A 14,061-nucleotide genomic window follows, 5' to 3' on the forward strand; every position below is an offset into this window, starting at 1 on the left:
GTTTCAAATCACCTTCAATTGTTGATCTTTGTAGCAGCAACTAGGTTCTACTAATACTTGATTGTAGATCTTACTTCGGTTGACGCTTGTGTAGTTAAAAGGTACAACACCTCTCAGATCTCACAAGGAGTAATTCACAAATCTTCCAAAAGGCACCAAAACATAACTAGGATTTCCCTTTTATATGTGGACAAGTTGGATTGAAACCCTAAATGTTTTCTAGGGCTTGGGCCTTGTTTTAAAATTCTGCAGAATCTAATTTCTGCAATTTTCGATCGGTCGAATCTAATTTTAGATCAATCGAGCTTGGTAAATTCTCAACTCTCTTTTCTGCAGTTAACTCGAACTTGAAGCTTGAAACACACATCTTTTAGCAATGCCTAACTCAAAAACTAGATATGTTTTGTTCTCAATTTGCCAACACATACAAAATAGAATTCTAAGCATTAATCCTGAAAGCTCGAATTTGTGTTAAAAACACAAGAGCTGTTTAGACCCCAAATTAAAAAATTACGGCTCGATTGATTTTACTCTAACTTAAACTAAGTGCGAAATAGAGTAAATGCGAGCGAACAAACACAACAACTACTCTAAGCCATATTCATTAAAGCACAGCAGTAAAATAAAAGTTAAAAGAGTAGGGAAGAGAGATGCAAACATAAGATAACACTCTGATGTGTTATCGAAGAGGAAACCGAAGAACGCGGCGAAAAACCTCTCCGCCGCCCTCCTAGCAGTAAATCGATCCACTAGACAATAAGTTGGGATACACGAATAGCAAAAGACCCTCCAAGCCTAGTCTACCCAGTGCACCTAAGCCCTCCAAGCTCCTACTCCAACAAGGCTTCTAGGAACCATGTCTTGTCTAGCTTTCCGAATCCTACAATGCGCCCGATTGCATCCGCCAAAGCTTGGCTTCTTCCAATACTTCCCAGCAGCACCAAAAACTCACTGGACACTCAGTGTGGGTGTGGTAAGTGTTTGGGCTATCAACCTCTCAAGGATTTGAAAATTGAGAGGTAGGAGTAGAGGAAAATCACAATGGATGGTGTAGAGAATTGTGGGTATGACAATCTCGCACTCTCAAGGGTTTGAGGCTAGGGTTTTCTCTTCTGAAAAGCTCTCTACTCAATACGTTGGTAATGATGGTATATATAGTGTGTATGAGAATGTAGTGGAGCAAATAGGACAAAATAGCAAAACAGACTATTTCGCAGGTATTTCGCGAGAAGGCCTTACCCGCGAGACACTCGTGATACCCACGAGACACTTGTGAAAACCAGCTGTCATCATCTGTCATGACTCTTCGCATTCCAGTCATGCGCAAAGCACATGCATCACTTCGCGGGATGCTTAGTCGTGAGCTACCCGCGAAAACTCTTCTGTCTTTAAATGCTTGAATCTTCACACTCTCTCTCTTTCTATCACACAACCCTTACAATAAAATCCCACAATAAATATAGGGTACAAAGATTGAGCAAAATTACAATCAAATTTGGTACGAAATTAAAGCTAACACAAAATAGTTGTAAATCCCAACTTTACAAATCCTAAATCTTTAGAACCTAACATGAACGATTTCTATTCCATAACACCTATCTACCTACTAACAAGAAACATTAAAGTCTTTCGTTTTCTTTGTTTTTGATTTGATCATTATTTCAACTAGTAATAGATATATGAAGATCACAATATTCTACAGTGCCACATATGAATGACACCATGCATACTTAATGGAGTATGTGCAGTGAAGGTATTTGGTATTTTAGTATCAAAATTCAATAAATGAGAGATATATTTATAAAAAATAACTATATTTACTAACAAATAAAAAACATGTATCAATGGATAGTTATTTTTAGTTTTTTACACACGTCTTAATGAATTTTCAAAATAGAGTGACCTCAAAGGTATAGCACTAAATTTTGAGTCAAAGAACGTGACAAAGATGGCTCCTTTGTCCACCATTCTTGCATGCATGTAAACTTAAGTATGCAACACAATGTGTATTTGATGGTTTGGGAGATTGAACAGGTTGTTGCGCAGGTCTATATTGGGTGCAAAAAATATAGCCTGTCCCCATGCTTGTCATTTTGTTTACTGGTTTTGCAGTTTTAAAAACAAAACTTTACCCGAAAAAAAAAAAAAAGGGTTGTTGGTACTTTTTTGCCACAGCCCTGCATCCCTCTGATTCAAATTGTGTAATTGGTTTTTCTTCATTTCTCTTCTATTCTTATCACTCTGTCAATGGTTTTGCACCACTGGCTTACTTGAATGAATGCAGATGTTGGGCCATGGCATAGTTTTTCAAAATGCAATGCTTAATATTAAAAATAAGATTTTGTTCTTAGCTTAGTATCAAGATGCAATGCTTAATATTAAAACTATGACTTTGTTCTTAGCTTATAGTACGCATTGTATATTTGATGGAGAAGAAATTAAGGGATACAGAATAATATAACATTTACAGACTTCCCAGGAAGCTCAAAGACGGTCGAGATGCTAGTAAAGGTTTAAGTTAATGTTTCAACTTTTGTTGAAACAATCAAATTAGGCTTTGATGTTCCATATGTAAAAACTGAATTTATTTTTTTTTATTTAATTAAATTAATTGAATTATGGAGTTTCTATATTTGGTTTTGATTTTAGTTATCCAATCTCTCCTTGAGATGTAGTCTGTAGTTGGCTTGCCCAAGTAATTCACCAAACCAAAGCTCTCAGTCTCAAAGCCTTTGAACCACAACTGAAGAGAATGTTCTCAACAACTCTCTCCCAATATAAGAAAGGGTACTACAAACAAACGAAGCATGTGTGGAAAATAAATGGTTATGCAAGCTCCTAGATAAAAATCTCAATGAATATTCTGAAATATTATGAAACCAGTATTTTATAAAGATATACGTACTTGCCTAATGATATGTATTAAAAAATCATAGTTATAAGTTGCAAGATAAATATTATGAAATAATTTCACTGTATTGGTGCATATCTTTGTTTTTGAATAGTGTTCATGATGTTAAGTACTTTTGTAGTATATTTCTTTTCTTTCAATCCATCTTATTTATGTTAACATGTATAGGCTTTTGGGGCTTTAGGTCCACTTTCTTTATCTTGTATAATACATATACTTGTACTGCTTTGAAGAGCTTTAATTTATCACTTGTTCTAACTGACGAATAGGTACTTTTGTAGGGTATTTCTTTTCTTTCAATCTATCTTATTTATGTTAACATGTATAGGCCTTTTGGGCTTTAGGCCCACTTTCTTTGTCTTGCATAGCACACATAGTTGTACGGCTTTCAAGAGCTTTAATTTATTACTTATTCTAACTAAAGAAGAGGGTAATCATCTAATCAATCAAGTAAGGTCTCATTTATTTATATATTTTCAATATTACAGATTGTATTTGATTTAAATGTACTTTTTTCCCCTCTTTTAATTTAGGGAAAATCAACAAGGGGTAAACTGGAGAGCACCAAATAATTCCCTCCATGTATATTTTTGGTTTACTATCTTCTAAGAACAATTGCAGCAGTGGAGCTAAATAGCTATATAGCTATTTTAGCTCCACTCAAACACAAAAAATCTTCCTGCAGCAGTGGAGGTAAAACAAAAAAATTTAGCTAAAGTGCTACAGTGCTCATGTATTAATACATGAGCACTGTAGCTGAGAGCTATAAAAAAAAATTATTTTTTATTCACCTTTCCCATTAAATTGTGGTTGAATATTTTTTGGGTAGTGAGATATATTATTTTATTGTAGTAGATATATTATTTTATTGTGATGTTTATATTATTTTATTGTGTTGAAAGCTAAAATAGATCCACTGCTGCAGCATGTTTTGTAAAATGAGTAGGTAAAATAAATAAAGTAACTTTTTGTGGAGCTAAATTGCTAAAATTTTAGCTCCACTGCTGTGGATGCTCTATCAAAGGAGGTAAAATGCATAGCAAATGTTGCAAAAATGACTTGAATATTGCTAAAACCTAATCTTTTTTTTTAATTACAATTTTTCTAAGTATCGTTCCATACATAAAAGATGGTTTTCTTTTGTTTTAAATAATAAATTATGGTAAAAAAAACGTACTTTTGTATCAAATAAGATTGAATAACAAATGCATTATATAATAATAATGATTTTCTTTATATTTGTTACATCTATCATGTATATTTACGTCATGTGTGTGTGTGTATATATATATATATATTATGAAAGAGTTTTACTCACATGGCAAGAAATTTTTGGAATAAAACTTGTTAAGAATATTGAATTGTATTTGTGGGGGAATGGAAGAATTTACACCCAGGCCTAAGGCCCAAATGCATGGAGGATCCCATGGAGTGGAATGGGCCAAACTCTTCTACTTAAAATAAGGCCCAAATGCCTAGAAGATCCTATGGAGTAGAATGGGATGGGACCATCTATTTCAGAAGCGAAGGGAATCCCTACGGATCTTTCCTGCGAAATTGATGATACGCTACGTCTCACAAAGCCTTATCCGAGGTAATGAACACAGATAATCCACGATATGCCCAGATATAACCTCGAGAAACCCTCCAAACAGATAAGAATAATAGAGACCTTTACCTTCGCATTAATGAGGGGTTCTCTACCTAACCTCTGCCACTTTAAATGCGTATGAGACAACCTGAACAGTACAAACACCCCCAAAAGTCCTGTTTCAGGATAAGAAAGGGGGAACCCAATAAAGAAGAAGGGAAATATCCCAAAGAATCCAACTGGGAACAAGACAGCTAGGAGGATAAGGGCAGAGAATATGTCTATAAAAGGGAGGGACTGGCAAATGGAAGGGGATCGAAAAAGAAAGGAGAGAGAGAAAAAAGAGAGAAAGAGAAATGAGAAAGAAACCCTTGTCTATTGTAATTCAACACCACGGGAAAATGTGGCTTTTCCCTTGTAATGAGCATGCTTCAATGTGAATGCAAGTCCTGTTTTATAAATCAGTTGTTTGAGTTTTTCATTGTGGAGTCTTCCCTTTATATTTTTATTAAATAAATTGTGTTTGTCAATCACCCCAACACCTACATAGTTCTTAGATCTTTTTCTTTTAGTTGGTTTTTGACGCCCACATATTTTATTTGGTGTAATTGAATTTTTATGTATTCATTAGAAAGAATATGTGTTTGTAAATAATTAAAATAACTCAATAAGGTCTTAAAAGTGGTGTAGAAAAATTTGAGTACAACTTTTTGTTTTTTGATTGATGAATTTAGTTGAAAAAAAATTTAATGAAGGCAGCCGTAGAAGTACCCGCAGGCTAATGTCTAGTGTACTAAAAAAACAAACCGATAATGTTCTTTGTCACTCCATCTTTGTATGCATGGCATGGTGCCCTGTGGCACTGTACAATATTGTGATCTTTGGCCAAAATGACCAAATACTACTCTTAGGTAAAATATGTAGCGATTTACCATTATTTGCGAAATAATTAGATATTTACCACTTTTTTGAAACTCGAATTTGGGAAACTCGAGTTAACTGTGTAATTCGAGTTCCATGAAAAATAGCCACTAATTTTTATGAAACTCAAGTTTCAGGAACTCTAGTTTCATAAAAAATAGCACGGCAAACTTGAAGGCTATTTTTTCAAAAAACTCGAGTTCTCAAAACTCAAGTTACACGGCAAACTCGAGTTCCAAAAGAGTAGTAAATTCCTATACATTATCAAAACAGTGGTGATTGCTACATATTTTACCGAATAGTAGTATCTGGCCACTTTGGCTTGTGGTCTTTATTACCCTATCTCTTTTTAGTTCAAAATAATGATCAAATCACAAACAAAGAAAACAAAGACTTTAATGTTTCCTAGTAGTAGTTGGCAACGTGCCATGGAATAATTTTCACACAACAAAAATGGTTCCACAAGAGCTGCGTCTCCTCTATAAAAGCTCCACCATTCCATTTTCTCTGTTATACGCAGAATGCTAAACATAGATAACTCAGACATTATGGGGCCAGCACTATATTCCTTCATGTTCTTGAGCTCACCTTTCCTACTCTTCTTTTTTCATCTCACTCACTCCTCTCCTATGCAGCCATGTCACTATGATGAGAGTTCTGCCTTGTTGCAGTTTAAGGAAAGCTTTATCATCAACAAGTCCGCCTCTATATATCCTTGTATTTATCCTAAGACTGAATCATGGCAGCTTGAAGGACGAAACAGTTGTTGCTCATGGGCTGGCATAGAGTGTGACCATGATAGTGGTCATGTGATTGGCCTTGATCTTAGTACTAGTTGTCTTTATGGTTCCATCAACTCAAGCAGCAGCCTTTTTCGCCTTGTTCATCTTCGAATGCTAAACCTAGCCGACAATCATTTCAATTACTCTCTAATACCATCTAGAATTGGCAATCTTTCAAGTCTAATATATCTCAACCTCTCCAATTCTTTCTTCTCTGCTCAAATCCCATTTGGAGTCTCAGAACTATCCCAGTTGTCTTCCCTTGATCTGTCTTACAATTCTTATTCACCTTTTAAACAATTGTTGGAACTCAAAAAGCCCAACTTCAACAGCCTAGTACAAAACTTAACCAACCTAATACATCTTGATCTCACCATGGTAATCATATCTTCCCCAATTCCCAATGTTTTGGCAAATATGTCTTCCTTGACATCTCTCAGACTCCCTTGTTGTGGGTTGCTTGGGAATTTTCCAACAGGTATGTTCCAGCTACCAAACTTACAGCTTCTTGAATTATCATACAATCCGGATCTCATTGGTTATTTGCCAAACTTTTACTGGAGCAGTCCCCTTAAGTATTTTGGAGTCTTGAACACAGGATTTTTTGGAGAGATTCCTACCTCAATAGGAAACCTTGAGTCCTAGGAATATTTGAATCTCAGAGATTGCAATTTCTCAGGTTTGATACCACCATCTCTGGGTAATCTTTCCAAGCTTACTACTCTAGATCTTTCAGATAATTCTCTTATTAGGGGACAGTTACCATCTTCTTTTGCAAACCTCACCCAACTGACTAGGCTAGCACTTTCCTTCATCAATTTGAGTAGCGAGACCTTTTCTTGGCTCAATAAGAATTCAAAAATTACTCATTTGAATCATAGAAGCAACAATTTAAGGGGAGAAATCCCTACTTCTTTGGCCAATTGGACCCAACTGTCTGCGTTAGAGCTAAGCTCTAATCAATTGACTGGTTCAATCCCACTCTGGCTTATGAACCTCACCAAATTAACTCAACTGAGCCTTGCATCAAATAAGTTGCAAGGTCCAATTCCAAGCTCAATATCTGAACCCAAGAATCTTCAATATCTTGATCTTTATTCAAATAATTTGAGTGGCACAGTGGATCTAAACACATTATTTATGCTCAAAAATTTAATGTATCTGCGCTTGTCATTCAACAAATTATCTGTGTTAACAAAAACCAATTCCAGTGCTAGTCCTCCAAAATTGATCTCTTTGTGGTTGGCTTCATGCAATCTAGGACAGTTCCCAAAATTCTTGCAGGGTCAAGATAAATTGATGTACTTGGATCTAGCCTTCAACAATATTCATGGACAGATACCCCTGTGGTTTTGGAAAATAAGTACTCAAACGCTACTGTATTTGGATCTTGCTCACAATTTTCTAACTGGTTTTGACCAACCTCCTAGCGTTCTTCCATGGTCTAGTTTACTCGGTTTAAACATGAGTTCGAACAGGCTCAGTGGATCACTTCCAGTTCCACCATTCTCTACTCTTCTCTATACTATCTCAGAAAATTCACTGAGTGGAGAAATCCCATCGTTGATTTGCAATCTAAGTTTGCTTCAGGTTCTTGATTTGTCTGGGAACAATTTAGGCGGTATGATTCCAAGATGTTTGAGTAACTTCAGCAGCTCTTTGTCAATACTGAAGTTAGGAAGAAACAATTTTCATGGCACCATTCCTCAAACATGGACAAGTGCAAGCAAATTAAGGATGATTGACTTGGGCCAAAATAAATTACATGGTCAAGTGCCAAGATCGATGGCAAGGTGTGCACTACTAGAGAGTCTTGATCTTGGAAACAATCAAATCGTTGATACTTTTCCCTCTTGGTTGGGAGCTCTTCCTGAATTGAAAATTCTCATTTTACGATCAAATAGATTCTATGGTGCAATCAGGAGTCCTAAATTCAATTTTGGGTTCCCCAAGTTGCGCATTATTGACATGTCCTTCAATGGCTTTACAGGTAGTCTACCTTCAGAATTCTTCCTGAGATTGAATGCCATGAAAATTGTCGAAACAGAACGCTTATTATACATGGAAGCGCACATGAGTTATTATTTGATGGGATTCGAGTACATGGATAATTTTGAGTACTCAATGACCATGACAAACAAAGGCTTGAGAACACAATACACTAAGATCATAGAATTCTTCATAGCCATTGATTTGTCGTGCAACAGATTCGAAGGAGAGATTCCAGACTCCATTGGGACTCTAAAGGCTCTACATACGCTCAACCTTTCCAACAACATTCTCACCGGTCATATCCCATTATCCATTAGAAACCTAACTGAGCTTGAATCTTTGGACCTTTCTCAAAACAAGCTCTCAGGAGAGATTCCACAGCAACTAGTACAACTCACTTTCCTTGCATTCTTGAATGTGTCTTATAACAACTTCACGGGATTTATACCGCAAGGAAATCAATTTGATACATTTCCTAGTAGTTCATTTGAAGGGAATCCAGGATTGTGGGGAAGCCAGTTGTCAAGAAAATGTGAAGGTCCTACAGCCTCATTACCACTACCTACACCCTCTGACGATGATCAAAACTCTGAATCTTCAATTGAATTTGGATGGAAAATTGTTGTTATTGGGTATGGATGTGGTACGCTAATTGGAGTAGTTATTGGACACATTGTGGTCACCAAGAAATAATATGATTGGTTTGTGATGAATTTTGGCAGGAGGCATCAGAGAGGGTAAAGCACAAGAGTAGGGAACGCAAAGATTCAATCTTCATTTCACGATGTTCTTTTAGCATTATTAAATTTTCTTTCCCCTTTTTTTTCTATTTTCTTAAGGTTTTGTAAAAATTACATTTTTAAGATTTGTGTTAGGAAAGGGGTACGAGGCATATATAAGTGTTGTACTAATTAGTTTTTTTTTTTTTAATTGAATTAAAATAGCTTGCGTTTAATCATCAGTATATTCATTTGGTTTAAGAGAAGATGCAAAAGAAGCAAGCATTCCATGGAAGCTGTGCACTTATGCTGTGTACATAGATTATTAATGACTGAGTCTGAGCCCTTCCTTTTGACATTCCACACATGTTAGGTCTTTGCACTAAACCAAGTTTACTTTACTCGTGGGTCTCACACGCAACGCATTCCATGATCATTGGAAGATATTTTCAGAAAAAAATTGTCGTGTGGGCTTTGCAAATCACCATTTTGTCAAAGATGTAATTGGAAATTCTTCTTGGGCGGTTACTTCAATTGTTGTCAAAAGTTAGGTATCTGCCCAAGCTGAGAAAATAGATCGCAGCAAAGGAGAAAATAAGCTGGACACAGAACAAATGTTTTTTCTTATCAAAAAAAAATTAAGAGTTTGGTTTCCCAAAGAAATAAAATGGGCCCCCGAAGAGCCCCAACAAAAATAAATAAATCTAAAAGAACTCTAAAAAATTGTAATATCTTGCAAATGATAATAATAATGTTACAGATAGACAGGGACGGAGGTAGCCTTTTATTTTATTTTATTTTTTTCAAAAAATTAGAACATATATTGGGTATTAATTTTAGCAATCTTATTCTATAAAATTTCACTTTGCCCACTTAATAATATTATTAATTCTTTTAATAGTGATGTTATAGTCACAAATTTTTCTACAAGTGAGATAGTAAATTCTTATTGGTTTGCATCTAGGCCCACCACAAACACTATTTTTTTACTTCCCAATAACCAATAACTAGGCCTATTCATTGATCCACCGGCACCGACTGAAACAGGTCTGACCGCACCGATCCGCCCCCCTTAGGCTACAGCCGAAGGTTTCAAGTACGGTGGTCGGCAGCATCTCCCCAGTACCGACGTCGGACCGGTGTGCGGCCATTGGCGCCAAGATATGCACACCGCCGAGAACCGAACCACACCGAGGATGTTTAATATTTGTATAATTTTTTTTTAATATATGGCGTGCTGAGCACGTCGTGCCCCTCCACCTCTACTGCTCTCAATTTCTTTGTAGGCTCAATTTCAGCAGGCTCTACTTATACTCAGTAGGCTTAGTTTCTCACGATCTCACCTGTGTGAGAAGTCCAAAAAAAAAATAATGTTAGTGACTTAGTGTGCCTTTAAAAAATTAAAAAATGTTAGCGTGTGTCAGTCCTCAAGTGTGAATAGTCTCACTCACTCTCAAGTCTTGTCTAAGACTCTAAGCTGTCTTGCATTTAAAAAATAAAAAAATAAAAAAACAATGCTGTATTTGGGAAGTGTTTAAGTCACTGTGTAAGATTTTTTGTTCTCGTTTAATTTCAGCCACACAGATTCCCTGACTAAGTTAGACTCTAACTTGTCTCTTCCTCCCTTTTTTAGACTTTTACTCTTAGACTCAACTCACTCAATCACTCAGCTTAGTCACATTCATTTTTTAAGCATGGCCCAAACTCATGCAACATAAGAGGAATTTGAAGGAGTGTGGTTTGAAGGATATGAGTAGACTCTTTTTGAACCTAGCTCAAACTATGCATGTTGCAAAGTGGGTAAAGGACACTTGCAGCACCTAAGACTCATGAAAAGGGTTTGTTACTGAAAATTTTCACCCAATAAAAGACTTCTAGTTCTAGCTATATGTGGCAAAACATTCTAACCAACCCAATTTAGCCCCTAGATGGACACCACTAAAAACATTTTTCAATACTCTAAATCAAATGGGGAAGAGCAACCAATACTCTAAACAAAAGCTCATTCAACCATCAAGGAGTAACATGATTCTAAGGTCCAAGGGTGAAAATAACGGTACCAAGTAGTCTTCTCTCTCTTCCTCACCACCTCTTTCAAATTTCTATTATTGATGTATGTGAAGAAAAAGTTCTAGATTTAATGATTATGCATATTCTTCCACCCTTTGTTGTTTAGGACTTTGGTCCCGCTCTTGTGATGCACAATTAGCTTCTACTCGCTAAATATTAAAATTTTAGACTTGGCTCTCTCAAATCAATCACATTTTAAAGAACCTAATAGGAGTTTTAGGCTCATTCTATCATTTCAGCCCTTGTCAGTTGTCACAAAAGCGTCTCTAACAACTCTCAAATTTAATAATTTGTATGGAAATGATGCATGATAATCCTTTAGTGATTCTAATATAATTTTGTTTAATTCATATGGCTAAATTAATTAATTATTAAATTCAAAATTAAATACCTATTTAGGAGTTTTAGTTTTTATCAACCTAATTTGAAAAATGCACTTTTCATATTATATGTTCAATATGCTTAGTTTTCATAATTCTTTGCTGGAGTTTTATTTTGTTGATCTACGAGACATGAAATAGTGCCAAGTTACATGATATGTCAATTGAAAATATAATCAACTTTTTTAAGGGATTGATTGTAATGATAATTTCTTAAAATGATTCTTAATTGGTGTATTGGTTGTTGCTTTGTTACTCATGGGTCATGATGAAACTAAAAATCATCAGTTGGGTCACTTGTCCAATTTAGAGCTTTTGACAGGCTTCTAAGATCTGCAAGAGAAATAAAGCTGGTCGAAGAGACCGCCGGGGTGAGCCCCGGTGTGAGAGCCTTCGATGCTTGAGTCAATATCCGCTCATATATTTTGTATATAGATAGCATTTTTGTAGTTTTTTTGATACTTTAGCAAATGGACAAATTGTCCCTTTTATAGGCAGCTTGGGTAGCTACTGTGCTCATAAATGTCTTCATGCATATAATTGCAGGTAATTATTTCTCTGTGTGTAACGGTCTCTGTCTTAATGGGAATTTAAGGTAACAGTCGTCATTCATGTATTGAATGTGCTTGAGCGGTTACATCTTTTTCCATGATGGTTTACTAATGATACAAGGTCATCCATATTAATGGACGAGCTTAATGATTTTTTTGGACTCATCAGTTGTCTACCATTCCCAAGTCTAATATTTTGTTGGTCAAGCTTAGGGAATTTTCTTGACTTTTTTAGATTTAGACTTCTTTGTCTTTCAATTAATTTCTTCTTTGGGGATAGTGGTTTATCTATGACAACATCTTAGTGCCTGCCTTTTGAAGGTCCTTTTGGATGTTTAAAGGATCATTGCTTGATTTTGTGAGTAAGCTAATTTCTTTGGACGACCATTTTTTATCATTGCTGAAGAGCAATATGATTTCTTTGGACGACCATTTTTTATCACTGCTGAAGAGCAAGCTAATTTCTTTGGATGACTATTTTTTATCACTACTAAAAAGCAAGCTAATTTCTTTGGATGACCATTTTTCTCATTGCTAAAGAGCAAAGTGATTTCTTTGGCCGACCATTCTGGATGCCCTCTACTCAAGATGACAATCACTTGAATCAATTATTTCTTTGGACGGTCCCTTACCATCAAAATTATTTCATTGGCAGCCATCTGAATCACCTTCTATTGAAGATGACAATCACTTGGATCGGTTATTTCTTTGGACAATCTCTTGCCATCGAAATTATTTCCTTGGCAACCATCTGGATCGCCTTTAGTGGGCATTTCGCCTTTGATTGGGCCTTTGCCTTTTTCTTGAATAAGTAACTTTTTAGTTTTGACTTAGCCATGTATAAAGCTTTTATTGCTTTAAATGATTTTATTCTTGCATGAAGAATTTATCATTGCTGTTTGGACAATGTTATCCTTGTATGAAGAATTTATCGTTGAATGATTTTATTCTTGTATGAAGAATTTTTCTTTGCTATTTGGACAATTTAATTCTTGCATGAAGAATATATCGTTGAATGATATCATTCTTCTATGATGAATTTTATCATTAAATGATTTATCCTTATATGAAGGATTTTAGCGTTATTACTTTGGACGAATTAATTCTTGCATAAAGAATTTACCATTGAATGATTTTACTTTTGCACGAAAAATTTATTGTTTGAAAGATTTTACTCTTGCACGAAGAGTCTGTTGTTAAATGATTTTATTCTTATATGAAGAATTTTATCGGTATTACTTTGGACGATTTAATTCTTGCACAAAGAATTTACTGTTGAACGATTTTACTCTTGCATGAAAAATTTATCGTTTGAACGATTTTACTCTTGCATGAAGAGTTTATCATTAAATGATTTTATTCTTATATGAAGAATTTTATTATTATTACTTTGGACGATTTAATTTTTGGACAAAGAATTTATAGTTGAACGATTTTACTCTTGCATGAAGAATTTATCGTTTGAATGATTTCACTCTTACACGAAGAGTTTATCATTAAATGATTTTATTTTTGTGTAAAGTTGTGATTTCCAACTAGCTTGTGTTGGCTTTAATTCCATGCCAAATTTGATTGTAATTTCTTCAATCATTTTTCCTGTATGTATGTGGGTTTATTTGTAAGAGATGAGTGTCAGAGATCAGTGAAGAATCAAGCTTCAAAAGATGAATTAGTGCAATTCACAACTAGCTCGCAAGAAGCAACCCGCAAAAAGGCCACACGTGAAGCACATGACTGGAAGCTAAAGAGTCACGCCAAGCTGTCAAGTTCACGAGTGTTTCGAAAGAAGGGCCATCCTACGAAGTACCCACGAAACATTCTATTTGGCAAAAAGTTAAGTTGCTTTACCAAATTCTTTACCCAAATTATAAATACCCCCATTACCCACAAATTGTAAGGAGTGCTTTTCAGAGAGAAAATCCTAGCAAATGCACTTGAGAGTTAGAAATTGTTATACCCACAATCATCTACCCATTTCCTTGTTGTTTTCTTCAACTCCTACCTCTTCATCTCTAGATCCTTGAAAGGTTATTAGCTCAAACACTTACCACACTCATTCTGAGTGTTAAGTGAGATTTTGATACTATTGGGAAGCATTGGAAGAAGCCATTTAGTGGCAAATGCAATTGGGTTAAATTACGGGA

At 35.4% G+C, this 14,061-nt stretch overlaps 1 pseudogene; it reads left to right on the plus strand.

Annotated features, from left to right (window-relative positions):
- The first annotated feature begins 5,971 nt into the window (after window positions 1–5,971).
- LOC142620651 (receptor-like protein 6) lies at window positions 5,972–8,890 on the plus strand (annotated as a pseudogene).
- Window positions 8,891–14,061: the final 5,171 nt, after the last annotated feature.

This window comes from Castanea sativa, chromosome 12, assembly GCF_040712315.1.
Source record: "Castanea sativa cultivar Marrone di Chiusa Pesio chromosome 12, ASM4071231v1".
Lineage (NCBI taxonomy): Eukaryota > Viridiplantae > Streptophyta > Magnoliopsida > Fagales > Fagaceae > Castanea > Castanea sativa.